Below are 14,805 nucleotides of genomic sequence, written 5' to 3' on the forward strand. Positions count from 1 at the left end.
TTGAGGCAGATGATCAGGCTCCACCAAACTGTTCTCTACCAGCTAAATCCAGCTTTTATACCCTGGCAGACTGTGACCACTTGGTCTTGTGTTGTCTGTAAAAGAATCAGGTACTTCCACAGAGCCTGCAGACCAGAAAAGCCTAACAGAAAGGCATTTGCTGACTCGTGCTATAGACAGTACTAGAAATTTTCTTAAAAGCAGCAGAATTTGACTGCATTTGGGAGAGGAAGTAGGGTCTGGAAAGAGGCAAGTCCTCTGGAGAGAGATTGCCATATACTGAGCTGGATCTTTATCTGTTTGGAGTCAGAAAACTCAACAAAGAAGGGCTGTTTTTCACAGCAATTCTCCACACTGTCCTAAAGTAGCACCTTAAGGTGCTGTTATCAATATATTTTAAGTGTATCTCTGTGTTGTAAACCAAGGCTCTGTTTCCAGATTCCTTGTTTTAATATAGAGTTGGTATTTGTAGATCCAAGAAGTAATGGCATGATCTTCCAAATTTTTACTTCTTTTAAAAATTTTGCAATTTATTCTTGCTTATGTGTATGTGCATGTGCCTGCTTGTGTGTGCACCACATGAGCACAGTTCCTGCAGAGGCCAGAAAAGGGCATCAGGTTGCTGGAACTGGAGTGAAACGCAGTTGTGAGCCACCTAGTGTGGGTCCTGGGAGCTGAGACAAGGTCCTCTGCTGCAAGAGCAGCATGTCCTCTTGATCACTGAGCTGTTTCCCCAAACCCTCTTTTCTCCTTTCTCCTTTTATTTTTATCCATTAAAGGGGTAAAGGGGTGTGAGGGGTGTGTGTGTGTGTGTGTGTGTATGTGTGTGTGTGTGTGTCTGTATCTCTCTGTCTTTCTCTCTCTCTCTCTCTCTCTCTCTCTCTCTCTCTCTCTCTCTCTCTCTGTGTGTGTGTGTGTGTGTTTTATCTGTAAAGGCCAGAAGAGGATAGTTTATCTTCTGGAGTCTGAGTTACAGAATGTTATGGAGTACCTGACATAGGTTTTGGGAACTGAACCTGGGTCCTCTGCAAGAGCAACAAACATGTACCTTCAACAATTGAACTAAGTCTCCCCCACCACCTTGTTTTTGCATTTTATTTTAGACTGAAGGGCGCATGTTGCTTTGGCTGCTTGGGCTTCCAAGCCCCAGAAGTGTGGATGGCATGTGCCCCGAGTCTGCAGCGCACTTGTCTCCGCTGATCTGCTAACACTGGGACCTGTGTAAAGGGAGAATCTATGGCTCCTACTCTAAAGTAGTCTGTCTGGACAGAAATAAGACAAGAATGTGTCTTTGTGACAACGCAGGACAGCTTTTGATAACAACTTAAGTAGTCAAGGTTTCCCCAGAGACTAAGTGGAACTGTTGCTTTTTCTGGTCTTCAGCCTTTCCCGTTCAAGTGGACAGCAATTCCTTCTTTTCACCAGCTTGAGTTGAATTCCTTAACTCATATCCCTGTCTAGTTTCTTAGAGAGTATAGCTAACTTTGCCTCTAAGGAGCATCTCAAATTCAACCACCTCTTGCCATCCTCAGGGCTACCCTTCTTTGTTCTTTACTCCATCCCCACCCATGCGTCTGCTGGCCATCTTTCATTTGACTCACAGAAGTGGCAATGCTACCAATGAGCTGGCTGGGATGGCTTTGCTTGACTGAGATGGAAATCACTAGAACAAAGGAATAGTCCCTCTAGTGTGTGATGGTTAAACCAGGCAAAGCTCTCCAGAGAAACAGTTGATGATGCCTATATACAGCAAGGAGCCTTTACTGTGTTAGATTCGGGCTGGGTAGGCAAGCAGTGCCCAGCATTCTGGACAGGTGAGAACCTGGTGTCTGCTTGGTGATGAAGGAGGATTCCTGAAGAACCACTTGTCTTCATTTCACTCTGAGAGGCAGAGAGGCTGGTTCTGATGTGAGCGGAGTGACAGTATCACCAGAGATGCTCTTACCCACAGGAAGTGACAGGAGCCGAGACAGTCTTTTCTGCAGACTGCTTGACGTCTGAACTGGATGGTGCTGTTCACTCTGGGGAAGGATCTTTCTCCTCCAGTTAATTATTCTGGGACTCATTTTCATAGACAAGCTGTATCTCTTAGTTCATCTAGATCCCATCAAGATGACAATCAAGACGAACTGCTGCAACAGTCATGGGTCTATGGGTGTTGAAGGCCTAATGGCTAGGCAGGCAGTACCAGAGGCTTACAGCTCAGAACCCCAATAACTAGAGTTTTATTATTCCAGACCTTAGAATTCAGAGATGTATATGTGCTTAACTTGGAAATTTACTTTGCTGTGTTCTGATTGCCAGTAGTCTGGTACTCAGTAGCTAGTGTAATCCTAAACCTTCAGCAGTAGCAGCCAGGAGCAGTCAGCAGTAGTTAGCATCAACTAGTTACTGCTCTCAAGACTCAGGACTGGGATCTTTGGCCTTCAAAGCTTTGCAGCTTCCAGGAGATCTTCCGGTGGCCATGGCTGCAGTCTCTCACTGCCCTCTTCTGCTTACTGCAGGCTTGGCTCTGCCCCTCCTCACCTTAATTCTCCCATCCATTTGTTCCCTTCCAATTCTGCCCTTGTCTGCTCTTCGGAACTCTTCAGCTGCCCTTCCCATACCTCTGCCATTGCTGCTAATGCTGCCACCACCAAGTCACTGCCTCCACTTCTCCTTTGTTACTGGCTCAGTCCACTCATGATAAAACACCTTTTAGCAGAAACATTCTACGGGGCTTAAGGCAGGAAAAACACAGGAAGGTTTTCTCTGCTGACTTAAATGGTGAGATAAACAATGTAATTGCTGTGCTGTGGCTATGCAAACAAGGGGTTGAGTTTCCACCAGTTACAGCATAGCTTCCAGATTCACTAAGCACTGGATTCTTGCTGAGGTAATGAGGAAGCAAGTCTTTTTCCTGCCATCTTGGTTGAAGGTAGCCTTGGCATCCTTTTGCCAGGGCCAACTCTGTCTGAATGCTGCCTGGTTGGGACGCCACCTTTCCAGGGTACTGCAGGTTGTCGGGAGCAGCCCCAACTGGAGCAAGGCCGCCTGGAATGCTTCCTTGTTTGTGGTCTTACAGCTGAAGTGCTGCCAGCATGATTAGAAAACGCCCGAATAGCCAGGCTGCGATGAGGGCGGGCTGAGTCGCTGCTGGAGAATGGACTGCTGGGATAACAGTGTGTGGCTCTCAAACCGCCAGGCACAGGAGAAGGACCTACCCATTCTGCCTCTTAGAGGCTTGAATGCCCAATTCATGCTGATTTCACATTCAAAGGAAGACAAACAAAACAACAACAAAAAATGGGAAGCTCACAAGAAAGTCTTAAAGAAAACTCAACACCAAACTAACACCCTCAACAGTACTTAGCAAGGAACAGCAGCCTGGTTCCTGCCCCACAGTCCTAGGGAGAGTTGAGCCTCTCTAATCTGTCTCAGCAGCAGATCCCTGGGCTTGACTTTCTCCCCTGCAATCTATTCCAGAGGAGAGCCAGAGTGGCTCTGCTGGGACAAGACCTACCAGGTCACTCCTCTGCTAGAAATCTTGCAGGAGTGTCACCATGCCACCCAGAGTCAAAACTGAAGCTCTCTGCATACTTATTTGGCTCATTCCCTCAAGCCTGGGATTTTTTTACTCCAGATTCTACCATAAGGAAGCTTCTCTAATCCTCTCCAGTGTTTCCAATACTTCAGCCCTTCCCAGGCTTGGTCGGCACTGTTGACCTTCTCGTTCTTTGTCCCCTCCCCCATGGTTCCAAGTCAATCATTTGTAACATTGCCACTTGTGGTCTCTTCACGGTGTTTTGTCTTTTCCTAGATTGCAGATCCTTGACATTCTTGACCTGGTTTGCTGAGTGCCTAGGACAGTGTCTGGTACACGATATGCTCAGATTTGCTAAACATTTGCTTGAACATAGACTAGGTATTAGGGTGACTGTAACTTCTTCAAGTCTACCAGAGTTAAATCTTCTCAAACCTCTCTTGAAAGAAATGCCTATCATCATCATCATCATCATCATCATCATCATCATCATCATCACTACCACCACCACCATCATCATTATCTTGGTGGAAACAGGAAGACAGAAACACTTCAATGTGTTGCCCAAGAGATTTTTTTGTCCAGACACCACAAAAGAACCCTGGAAAAGAAATGGAATTACAGAATTGTGTCAGCTATTTAATCATTGTTCTTTTTCCACAATATATCTTTATTTCCTAGAATAGAAACAGCCCCAAAAAATCAATCAGTCTTGTCTACAATTAATTCTCCAATGAAGTTCAATCATCTTCCTTTCTTGATGGCACAATAAGCAATGAGAAAGAGAGAAAAAACCAAAACCAGTTTAGAGAGGCTCTGAGGATTAGCCTTGTGCCTCCATAGGCTCCTCTGTGGCCCCAGGGAAATTGTCCTCCACCATGACGGTGACGCTTGACACAAGCGTGAATCATCTGAGATGAGGGGACCTCCATTGAGGAAACAGAAGCCCAGAGAGAAAACAATTTATCCAAGGTCACACAGCCAACATTTAAGTCGGTATACCAAGTCCTAGGTTTTATCATGGCATATTAATACACATATCTTTCTACTCCACTGTGACTCCTCCTCCTCTTCCCCTTCCCGTCTTCTTCCTTCCTCCTAATGATCCCTGCCTTTGCTTCCCTGTCGTACACATTCCATTCCATTCTTCTTCTTTTCTCCCCTTTGCACTAAGCTTTTCCTCCCTTCTCAGGATCCTCTTTCTAGTTTCATCACACACACATGCACACACACACATGTACTCACACATGCACGTACATACATGCATGCTCCCCCACACAAGTGCACACTAAATCAATGTACAAAAATTTAATTTCATTTTCTTATCAATTCATTTGTTGATGGGCATCTAGGCTGCCTCTGTTTCCCAGCTGTTGCTAAGTAATCCTGTGACAGACCTGAGTTCTCTGGGTGTGCATGCCTAGGAGTGGAAAAGCAGGGTCATGCAGTGTTCTACGAGACACCACACACTGACTTCCATACTGCCTGCGTCAGTTCACATTTCCACAACAGTGTACAGGGCACCCTTTCTTCCACAATCCTCATCAGAATGTTTTCCTGGATTTACATTTCCATGATGGTTAAGGATGTTGATCTCCTTTTCAAATTTTTAATGGCCATTTATAGTTCTTTTGAGAACAATTTCAGTACCTAAACCCAATTGGCATTTGGGGTTTGGTGTTTAGTTTTGGGATTCTTTAGTGATTCTAAACATTAATCTTTTATCTAATGGGCAGTATGGAAGAATGGCTTTTTCCATTCTGCGGGCTGTCTCTTCATAGAACTGGAATTTGAAATCTATGAAACAGTGAGAGACTTACAGTAGAGACGCTCCTTCTCACTCAAGTTTAGCTTCCCGGAGTCCTGACGATAGCTCTCTGGACCTTGTAAAGACAGCTAAAGGGTGGAAGGCTTCTTGACTAGTTAGCCTGACCTTATTTGCCGTATGACCTTATTTCCCAAACTGTGGTCGACCACTCATGATTACCCTTTCTTCCTCAGAGAATAGTTTATAGTCTCACTGTGCTCTTCTTCAACCAACACGCTAAAGAAAGGCAAAGTCAAAAGAACCAGGGGTGGGGGCTGGAGAGGTGGCTCTGTAGCCAAGGGCACTTGCTGTTTCTGCAGAAAACTGGAGTCCTGCTCCCAACACCCATGTGGAATGGCTCAGATGCATCTGTAACATCAGTTCCAAGGATCCTACACTCTCTTCTGGCTTCTGTGGGTGCTGCACTTACATGCACATATCAATCACAAACACACACACACACACACACACACACACACACACACACACACACACATATGCAATTGAAAATAAAATAGTGTCCCATTTAAAAAGCAGGGTCGGGTTTCAGAGGGCTCCTGTTCTTTGGTTTGACAGTATTGTTTAACTTTCTATTCCAGGCCAGATCACCTGAAACAACTGGATAGAAAGATGGTAGCTTCACACACTGTATCACCTCACTTGAATTCTCTCTCCATTAGCATCTTTAGGACAAACTGCGAACAGTGCAGAAGATGATACATTTCTCCCCCAGAAACATGACCCAAAAGCCCAGAGAGCAATAGGCTTGTTGTAAATGTAGCCAGAACTTTTGTTTAATTAAGGAATACTAAACCTTTACAGCAATACACCGAGGAGGAGCTAGGCTTTTCTTCTGAAAGCCAGACTTTGATTTCATGGCAATAATAAAATGAAGGAGGAAAAGGTGTCTTGCTGAGTACATCCTATTTCTGTCAAGTATGTTTATGACTCAGTGTGGAATCAGACGGCTCAGCGTTGGAAGACTCACTCAGCCGGATTTCCAAAACTGAATAATACATGGTAGGCTGTTATTTACTGGAAACTGGAGACTTGTTTCTTCCTCTGAGTTTTATGTCCTTCAATACATTGCCCAAGACATTCTTTTGTCTGAACACCACAAAAGAAGCGCGGAGAAGAAATGGAATTGCAGAATTGTGTCAGTTATTTCATTACTGTTCTTTTCCGCGTTTATATTTCTGCTCCCTTGAATGGAAAGAGCCCAATAACTCAATCAGTTTTATCTACAATTAATCCTCCAAAGAAGTTCAGTTGTCTTCGCTGAAGGCTGAATAAGCAATGAGAACGAGAGAAAATAATAATAATACTAGTTTCGAGTTGCTCTGAGGTTAGCCTTGTGCCTCAAAAGGCCCTCGTGTAGCCCGCAGGAAACCACCCTTCTCTGCAATGATGGTAACCATGTGTGCTGGGGATTCCAAGTTCACTTGAAACAAGCTAGAGTCATCTGAGATGAGGGACCCTTTTCCTTCTATTGGATTGCCTCTTCCAGCCTTGATACGAAGTTTTGGCCTAGTCTTATTGATCTTGTTATATTATGCTTGTTGATACCCTTGGTAGGCCTGCTCTTTCCTGAAGGGAAGCAGAAGAGGAGTGCATTTGGGGGGGAGGGAAGGTGGAAAAGAGAACTTGGAGTGGTAAAGAGAGGGGAAACTGTGTTCAGGATATTCTCTGTATTTTAAATAATGAAAACAAATAGGATGAAAAAGACAAAAATACTTCCATATGACTGGGCTGAAGGCAAGCCTATAAGGTATTTTTAAATTAGTGATTGATGGGGGAGGTACCAATCCATTGTGTGTGGTGTCATCCCTGGGCTGCTGGTCCTAGGCTCTATGAGAAAGCAGGCTGAGCAAGCCATGATGAGCAAGCTAGTGGGCAGCACCCTATAGTCACTCCATCTGCTTCTGCCTCCAGGTTCCTGCCCTGAGTGCTTTGGAATATAAACTGTTGTTTGGAACTGTGAGTGAAATAAACCCTTTCCTCCCCAGGTTGCTTTTGGTCATGGCGTTTCATCACAGCACTAGTTTTCTTAGCTAAGATACCAAGAATATTTGCCTCAACAGTTTCTGTGTGTTTGGTCCCATTCTAAGTATCTGGACACACGATCTCATTTAGTCCTTGTGGTGGTTACTCTGAATGGTGGTTACTTAATGGTGTCTGGATTCAAAAGAGAAAGAGGCCTCTGGTCATTTATGTGGGTGATATTATTGATTATCTTAACCGAAGTGGGAAAACCCACCTACTGTGTGGGTGTCACCATTCCCTGGGTTGGGATTCTGGACTATATACAAAGAAGAAGGTTGGCTGAGCACACAGTTTGTCACTCTGCTTCTTGACTGTAGTTGCCATGTGGTCAGCTCCCCCAGGCACTGACTGCCGCAATTTCCCCACAAGGACGGACTAACGCCCTGGAACCATGAGCCAAGATAGACCCTTTCTCTATCAAGTTTATGTAGCCAGGGTGTTCTATTATGGCAGCTAGAAAATAAATGCAGACAGCCCCAAGCTCTTACAACTAGGATAGGAAGCATCCCCCGTGTTGAAGGCTTGGCCTCCAGCTGGTAAATTTGCTCCAGAGGAAACTGGATCATGGCGGGGGTAGGGGTGGGGATGTGATTTCATCAGTGGTTTGCGCCTTGGACAGATGCATCATTTATCAGTTTTCTTGGAGGTGGTAGAAATTAGGAGAGGAGCCTTTCTGGAAGCAGCCGGTCCTAGAGGATATGTCTTTGAAGGGCACAGCCTCTTCCTGGCCCTGTCCTGACCTCCTCTTTCTGCTTCCCAACAGCTACAGGTGAGCCTGTCTCTGACATATCTCTGCCATGTCCCTCTACTGTGACATTCAGACTCACCGTGGCCTGGAAATGACACTGGAATTAAATATTACACAACGAAGGGAAACTTGTTTCTTTTAAGTCAGAATGAGGACGGGGATGCTGGTAAGACGTTTCAGCGGGCAAAGGCACTTGTTACCAAGTGTGATAACCTGAATTGATCCCAGGGACCAACATGATAGAGAACCCACTGGAGTAACTTGTCCTCTGACCTCCATACCCAAGCTATGGCTTGTGAGAGTTCACACATCTACACCTAAATAAATAATAGGTCACTTTTTAAAATTGTCCAATTGAATTTGAGCTTGGGATGAGGACAGAATTTCTAAGAGTTTCTGAACAAGCTTGAGAAATTCTTCTGCCATTGCCTACTGTGTAGTTCTGCTAAGTAGCTTTGTCATCACTGACAGTTATAAAATACCTCTGAAAAATGCTGAAGATACGCTGTGTTCTTCAGTATCATGAATTAAGATTTAATTCTTTAATGTAGAAATAATCACAGTCATCTTATTAGTGTGCCGCGTTGCTTACATCTGCAATAAATCATTAAACAACGTGCATACCGAAGAATTGTTTTAAGGTAAACATCTTTATGACTTACAGTAAATGCTGGAAAACTATTTTATATAAATATTGATCTAGAGTCATGTTGAACTTTCTTGGGTGTAAAGGGGTCGAGAGTGGGAAACGTTTAAGAAGCCTGGTATAGTTCACGCTGCCTAGCCTCCACTCTAACCCTTTGGAATCTGATTTCTGCTGTGACTCCCTAGTCAACACGGCCTTCCCTGTTCGTCGGCGCCCAGCTGTAACAGACCTGATCGATTTCCTCAACTGCCATCACCTCTCCCCACTCGGTGACACTACCGGGTGCGTGATGGGGCTCTTCTGTCTCCCTTCTGTCTTGACGTTGTCCCCTCTGAGCGAGCACTCCCACCCTCCTGGCTCCATTACAGCCTCTCCACAGGCTCTCGTCTGACTCTACAGCTCGCTCCACACTCCAGCAATCCAACGCGTGGTCTGTCCTCTACAGATAACAAGCCCAGGAGAATCAAAGGCCCTTCACAGCATCGCACTGTTTCTCATCGCCTAGCAACCACCGTGGTGCTCATCACTCCACCACGAGAAACTTCCCACCACAAAAGCAACACTATGGTTAGGCACCCAGCCCTTGCCTCCCTCTCTCTCCTTTGTAAATGTGTGACTCGCCATAAATTCACTCTCCTTGGTCAAAACTGTTTGGGTTTCATCTGACTCACTTTACAAGTTTTTATAAACTTATAACTATTCATCACCATGAGGCTCAAGCTCCAACCGTAGAAGATGGCTTTCTTCTTCCTCTGTCTACCTAGACTATGACATCCTGGAGGGGCTGGGCCAGGTATGCACTGAATAGCTGATGTTTGAAAAAAATTAAACGTTCTAAAACCAATGCCCCAGAGACTGGAGACAGAATAGTAGGGAAGGAGTGGAAGGATGTGGGGTTCAGACATCAGAGCAAAAGAGGAAATAAAGACACACTGCCAAAACTTCTGCCTTTGGCCAGCTACCTGCACCCCATGGCCTTGAAACACTGAAGGTTAATTACCACATTGTCTAAGTATAAGATAATCTGTAAATTACAGTACACATAAAGAATAAAAATCGGCACAACCCCACTATCTGTGACAACAGTCATCAGTTGCAGAATGAGTGAGTACTCAAGCTTTTATTGTCATAATTCTTTTACATTTTTGCACCATCCTACATATATGAACTTGCGTTGTCTAAAACTAAGATTATGACATTAGTGTTTCTAATATGGTGTAAGGAGACAATCTGGTCATTTATTTTTGTTATTGTGTATTAATGCATTGATTTTCTTCCTAACATTTGATACATATGTATCACTGGTTTGCTGAGGGCTGAGACAGGAGCATCCTTAAAAGTCTGAGGCTAGCTATTTTAGTCCTAGGTGAGCTAGATCGGTCCACCACTGTGGTCCTGGGGAGAGGCATAAAACATCCATTTAAAATTTTTTATGGAAACAGTTTCTTCATAACCTTTGATCTTTGGCTTCTTGAAATCTATGTATCATCTTAAAAACTTTTAAAATAAAATTCTATTTATTCATTTAATGGGTGTGTATATACATGCTACAATGTGTGTGTATGAGTGTATGGAGAGCAGAGGACAACTGCCCCCCTTTAATACACACACACTGTGCTGGATAGTCTGTGTCACTTTGAGACAAGCTGAGGTCATTGGAGAGGAGGGAACCTCAGTTAAGAAAGTGCCTCCATGAGATTAGGCTGCAAGCAGGTCTATGGGCATTTGTATAGTAAGTGATAGTTGGGGATAGTTTAGCCGATTATGAGTGGTGGTCCTAGATTTTATAAGAGAGCAGGCAGGGCAAGTGATGGAGAGCCAGTCAGTAAGCAGCATCCCTCCACGCATCCTCCATCCCTCCTGCATCAGCTCCTGCCTCCAGGTTCCAACGCCACTTAAGGTCCTGTCCTGATTTCCTTTGGTGATGAACTGTGATGTGGAAGTGTAAGTCAAATAAACCCTTTCCTTTCTGAGTTTCTTTGGTCATGGTGTTTCATCACAACAATAATAGTCTCAACTAGAAGATACACACACAAGCATACACACACTATTAAAGTATGCTAGAATTATTTCCTTTGCAGTTTAAATTTTTCTGGAGTCAATATGTACCTCACTTTAAATTTACTTGTTCTTCAAATCCTCCAGGAAATCTGCTTAACAAATATGACACCTGTCCATCAATCCTACCATGCAAGTACATTTGATATTTTCAAGCTAAATATGTTTTCCCTGCATCCTCTTTCTTGAGACTTAGATTCTACTGTTCTAACTTGACTTAGTCGATCCAGAATTCTCCCCACCCCATGTTGTTTTGTCTTTTCCTGGATTCCTGACTGCCCTGGCTTTAATTGTCAGCTTGACACATTCTAGATTTGAGAGGGAAGCTTTCACTGAAAAATTACCTAGATCAAATTGGCTTGTGGGAACGTGGGTGCCTTGGGGGATTATCTCAGTTGTTAACTGATGTGGTAGGGCTCCTCCACTCTATGGGTGGTCCTATTCCCTGGGTCCTGGGTTGTAGAAGAACTTCAACTAAGCATGAACCCTAGCAAACTGTCAAGCAGTGTTCCTCCATGGTTTCTGCTTCAAGCTCCTTCTTGAGTTCCTGCCCTGACTTCCCTCAATCATGACCTGTGAACCGGAAGTGTAAACAAAGTAAAATCCTTTTCTGCCCGTTGATTTCAGGCAGAGTGCTCTGTCACAGCAGCTGAAGGAACATTAGATCCTTCTTACTAATTCTTAGTTTACCCCTCCAATTGGGTAAAATGTTTCTAGTATCCTTCTAAGAAAAACAACCACATGTAATGGATAAATATTCAGTTCATGTTGAAAATGATTGTCTTATCTTCATTCATAATTTGGATGGGGTAGAATAATAGTTGGTCATTATTTTCTCTAGGGATTTGGAGAGCATAGTTCCATAGTCTTCTACGTTGAGTGTTTCTTTAGAAAAAACCACAAGTTCTGATCGTAACCTGTGTGCTTATATTTTTAAAGAGAACTTTTTAAAAAACTACTAATTGTGAGGCTGGACACAGCTCAGTGGGAGGGTGCTTGCCTAGCACACTAGGGCCAGGATAGATCCCAAGCAGTAAACAAACAAACCCCCAAACTAATTAGGAGACTCTTCCAGGTAACTTCAAAACCCAGTAATGTGACTGTTAATTCTAATGTGTTTTACACATCAAGAGAAAACTACTCAAAATATATTCAAATTCCTTCTAGAAATATTACTTGTAGAAACTGATTTTAACATGCTAAGACAATAGGGTATGATCTGCAATGTAATATAAATAACTAATCATGTAGAATTCAGCTTTCATCTTCAGCCTTGTTGAAAGCAGTCTCAGCATGGGAGGATGAGCAAGGTGGAGGAGAGGAAGCAAAGGCTGCGCTCTAGACTTGAATCAAAGGCATATGTTTTGACTGATCATGCATTTCATAATTTAAAAATCCAAGTACTATCTACCCAAAACACCCAGAAATAGACTCCAACCCAGTGGCAATAAGAGCCAGGTGAATAATCTTAGGCTAACATTTCCCAGTAAAAGCAGTATAATCTTTAGAGATTTGCCTGGTTCCTGGCTCATAACAAATTGTCAGACAGCAAGGTGGGGGGAGTCATGAACGATTGACCAGAGTATGTCAAAAGGGCTCAGCTGCTGGCTTTGAAAACCCTGATGGCTGGAGATCAGACAGCTGAGCATCTCAAAGGACAGTCAGTACAGTGGCTTGAGACACATTAAACATGTTTAAAATTGTGAGCTCATAAGCAAATCAAAGAAATTGAATTGATCAACCCCGAGAACATTGGGGACTGGACCCATTAGTTTGAAAAATGGTAAACAGCATCCAGTAATTGATGGAAGGGGTTTCTCTCTGTGGAAGTTCCACATGAATAAGTGAAAACAGAACCTAGGATTTCAAGACAACGGTACTGTAAACTGAATGAATGGAGGCATGCAACAGCAGCTGAAAGTGTCCCAGAAGAGACCCAGGGAGCCACAGTGTGCCTTCTTATGGGCTTAGGATGATTCTGTCTATTTCTTGTTGCTAATGACTAGCATGTCTAGACAAGATATACTTTTCTTGGATTTTTTCTGCCATAGAAAATGTCGCTTCTAAGGAATGTATATATTTTAATAGATATTATTTATATATTATATATAAAATTTTAATATATATTTAAATATACTTTTTCTAGCAATCAAATAGACAAACTGGTACTGAAAAAAATCCTGTATGTTTATTATTTCCTTCCTGCGTGGTCACTTTCTCCTAACATTTGTTCTTGGGCAAACCATGCTGTTTCCTGAATTCCTGTCTGGCTTGTATTATCTTCCCCACAGTAAACATTAAGAATGGGCCACTTTCTTATTCCCCCACTTCCACATCTTTGGACCTCTCTTCCTTCCTTCCTTCCTTCCTTCCTTCCTTCCTTCCTTCCTTCCTTCCTTCCTTCCTTCTTCCTTCCTTCCTTCCTTCTTCCTTCCTTCCTTCTTCCTTCCTTCCTTTTTTCCTTGCTTGCTTCCTTTTTTTCTTTTTCATCCTTTGTGTCTTTCACACCATGCCTTCTGATCCCACCCATCTCCCTTCCTACCCTCCCCCCCAAAATTAAGCAAAAATGAGGTGAAAGAAAGTAAAAAAGAGAAAAAGGGAAGAATGGAAATCTCATCACGGAAGCTGCAGTGTGACAATGGTCATGCAGCAAATACCTTTAGCCATATATTTTTACATGGGTGTTTATGGAAGAGAATCATTGGCCACTGGACTCTGCTGCACCATTGATTCTGGGCCCTTACTGGGTCTTTTCCTGGACATCTGTTGCTGTCCTGTGTCATGAAGATCCTGCAGCCCTAGGTCCACAGGACTGACATTTGACTCCTCCCCTTGCTCCAGAAGATCTCAGACCGGGTGGATGTTGGGGTGGGTCAACACATAGCCCTGGTACTTGCAGAGTTGGTCAGCCTGCCAGCTCTCCTCTGTCTTCACCACTAGGGTGGGCTCTCCAGGACTGCTGGGGCTAGTTTACCCCTTGCAATGATGAACAATCTCTGGCTTTTCCATCCTCAGGGTTAGTTCTCTCAGACCTATGACCTCAGGGCCAGCTCTACTGTATTGCCAGGTGAGGTGTAGGGGCCAGTCTTCAGAGTGCTGCAGCTGATGAGGGGTAGGGACGACTCTCTTGCTCTTGTGACCTCAGGGCCAGCTCTCCATCTGCCTCAGGCATTGATGGATGGGGTAAGGGGTATTTCTTTCCTGTCCATGCTGTCACAAGACAGATGAGTAGTGGGGATGCCTCTTCCATGCTCACACATCGGGGGTGGCTCACCCACATCTCTGCCAACAGGGTCAGCTCTACTCTGCTGCTCAGGGGAGGTGCAGGGCCTGCTCTCCTGAGTGCTGCAGCTGGTGGGGGACAGGGACAACTTTCCTGCTCTTATTGGCCCTTTCTTTCTCATGAGTCTATTCTGATTACAGACTCTCCTAATCAATACCCATCTCTCTGTCCGAAGTTACCGCCTGCTGCTCATAATATTAAGACCCTTCCCATGGCCACCCTTAGCTGGGAGCCAATGGAAGCTAAAGGCTTCTAAGGAAGAGGGAGTCATTTTTCCACAGTGGTGTAGCTACTTGTAAGTTGCCCATGATCCAGCTACACACAGGCAAACAATCTTGAATAAGCTTAGTGAGCTATTTTTATAAATGGGAGGGGGAGGTAATGTAATTATATTTTAATTTTTAAACTGGGTATGAAATAAGGAGGGGGATGTGTTGGGAAGAGGGTTCCATGGGGAGGATTAGAGAGAGGTCTGGGGAAGAATATGACAAAAATACATTATACACAGTATGGAATTATCAACCAAATTAAAATATTAAAGAAAAGATGTTTTCTATGATTGTATACTTATACAAAAAGCACAGCTCTCTCAAGATAGAGTTCTCAGCTTTGAGACATCTTGGTTTCTGAGGGACAGTCATCCTGTTCTGTGGGGTGTGGAGAAGGCGTAGGATGGACACACCAACTTGTCTCACAG

Source organism: Microtus ochrogaster (genome assembly GCF_000317375.1).
Source record: "Microtus ochrogaster isolate Prairie Vole_2 chromosome 14 unlocalized genomic scaffold, MicOch1.0 chr14_random_3, whole genome shotgun sequence".
Classification (NCBI taxonomy): domain Eukaryota; kingdom Metazoa; phylum Chordata; class Mammalia; order Rodentia; family Cricetidae; genus Microtus; species Microtus ochrogaster.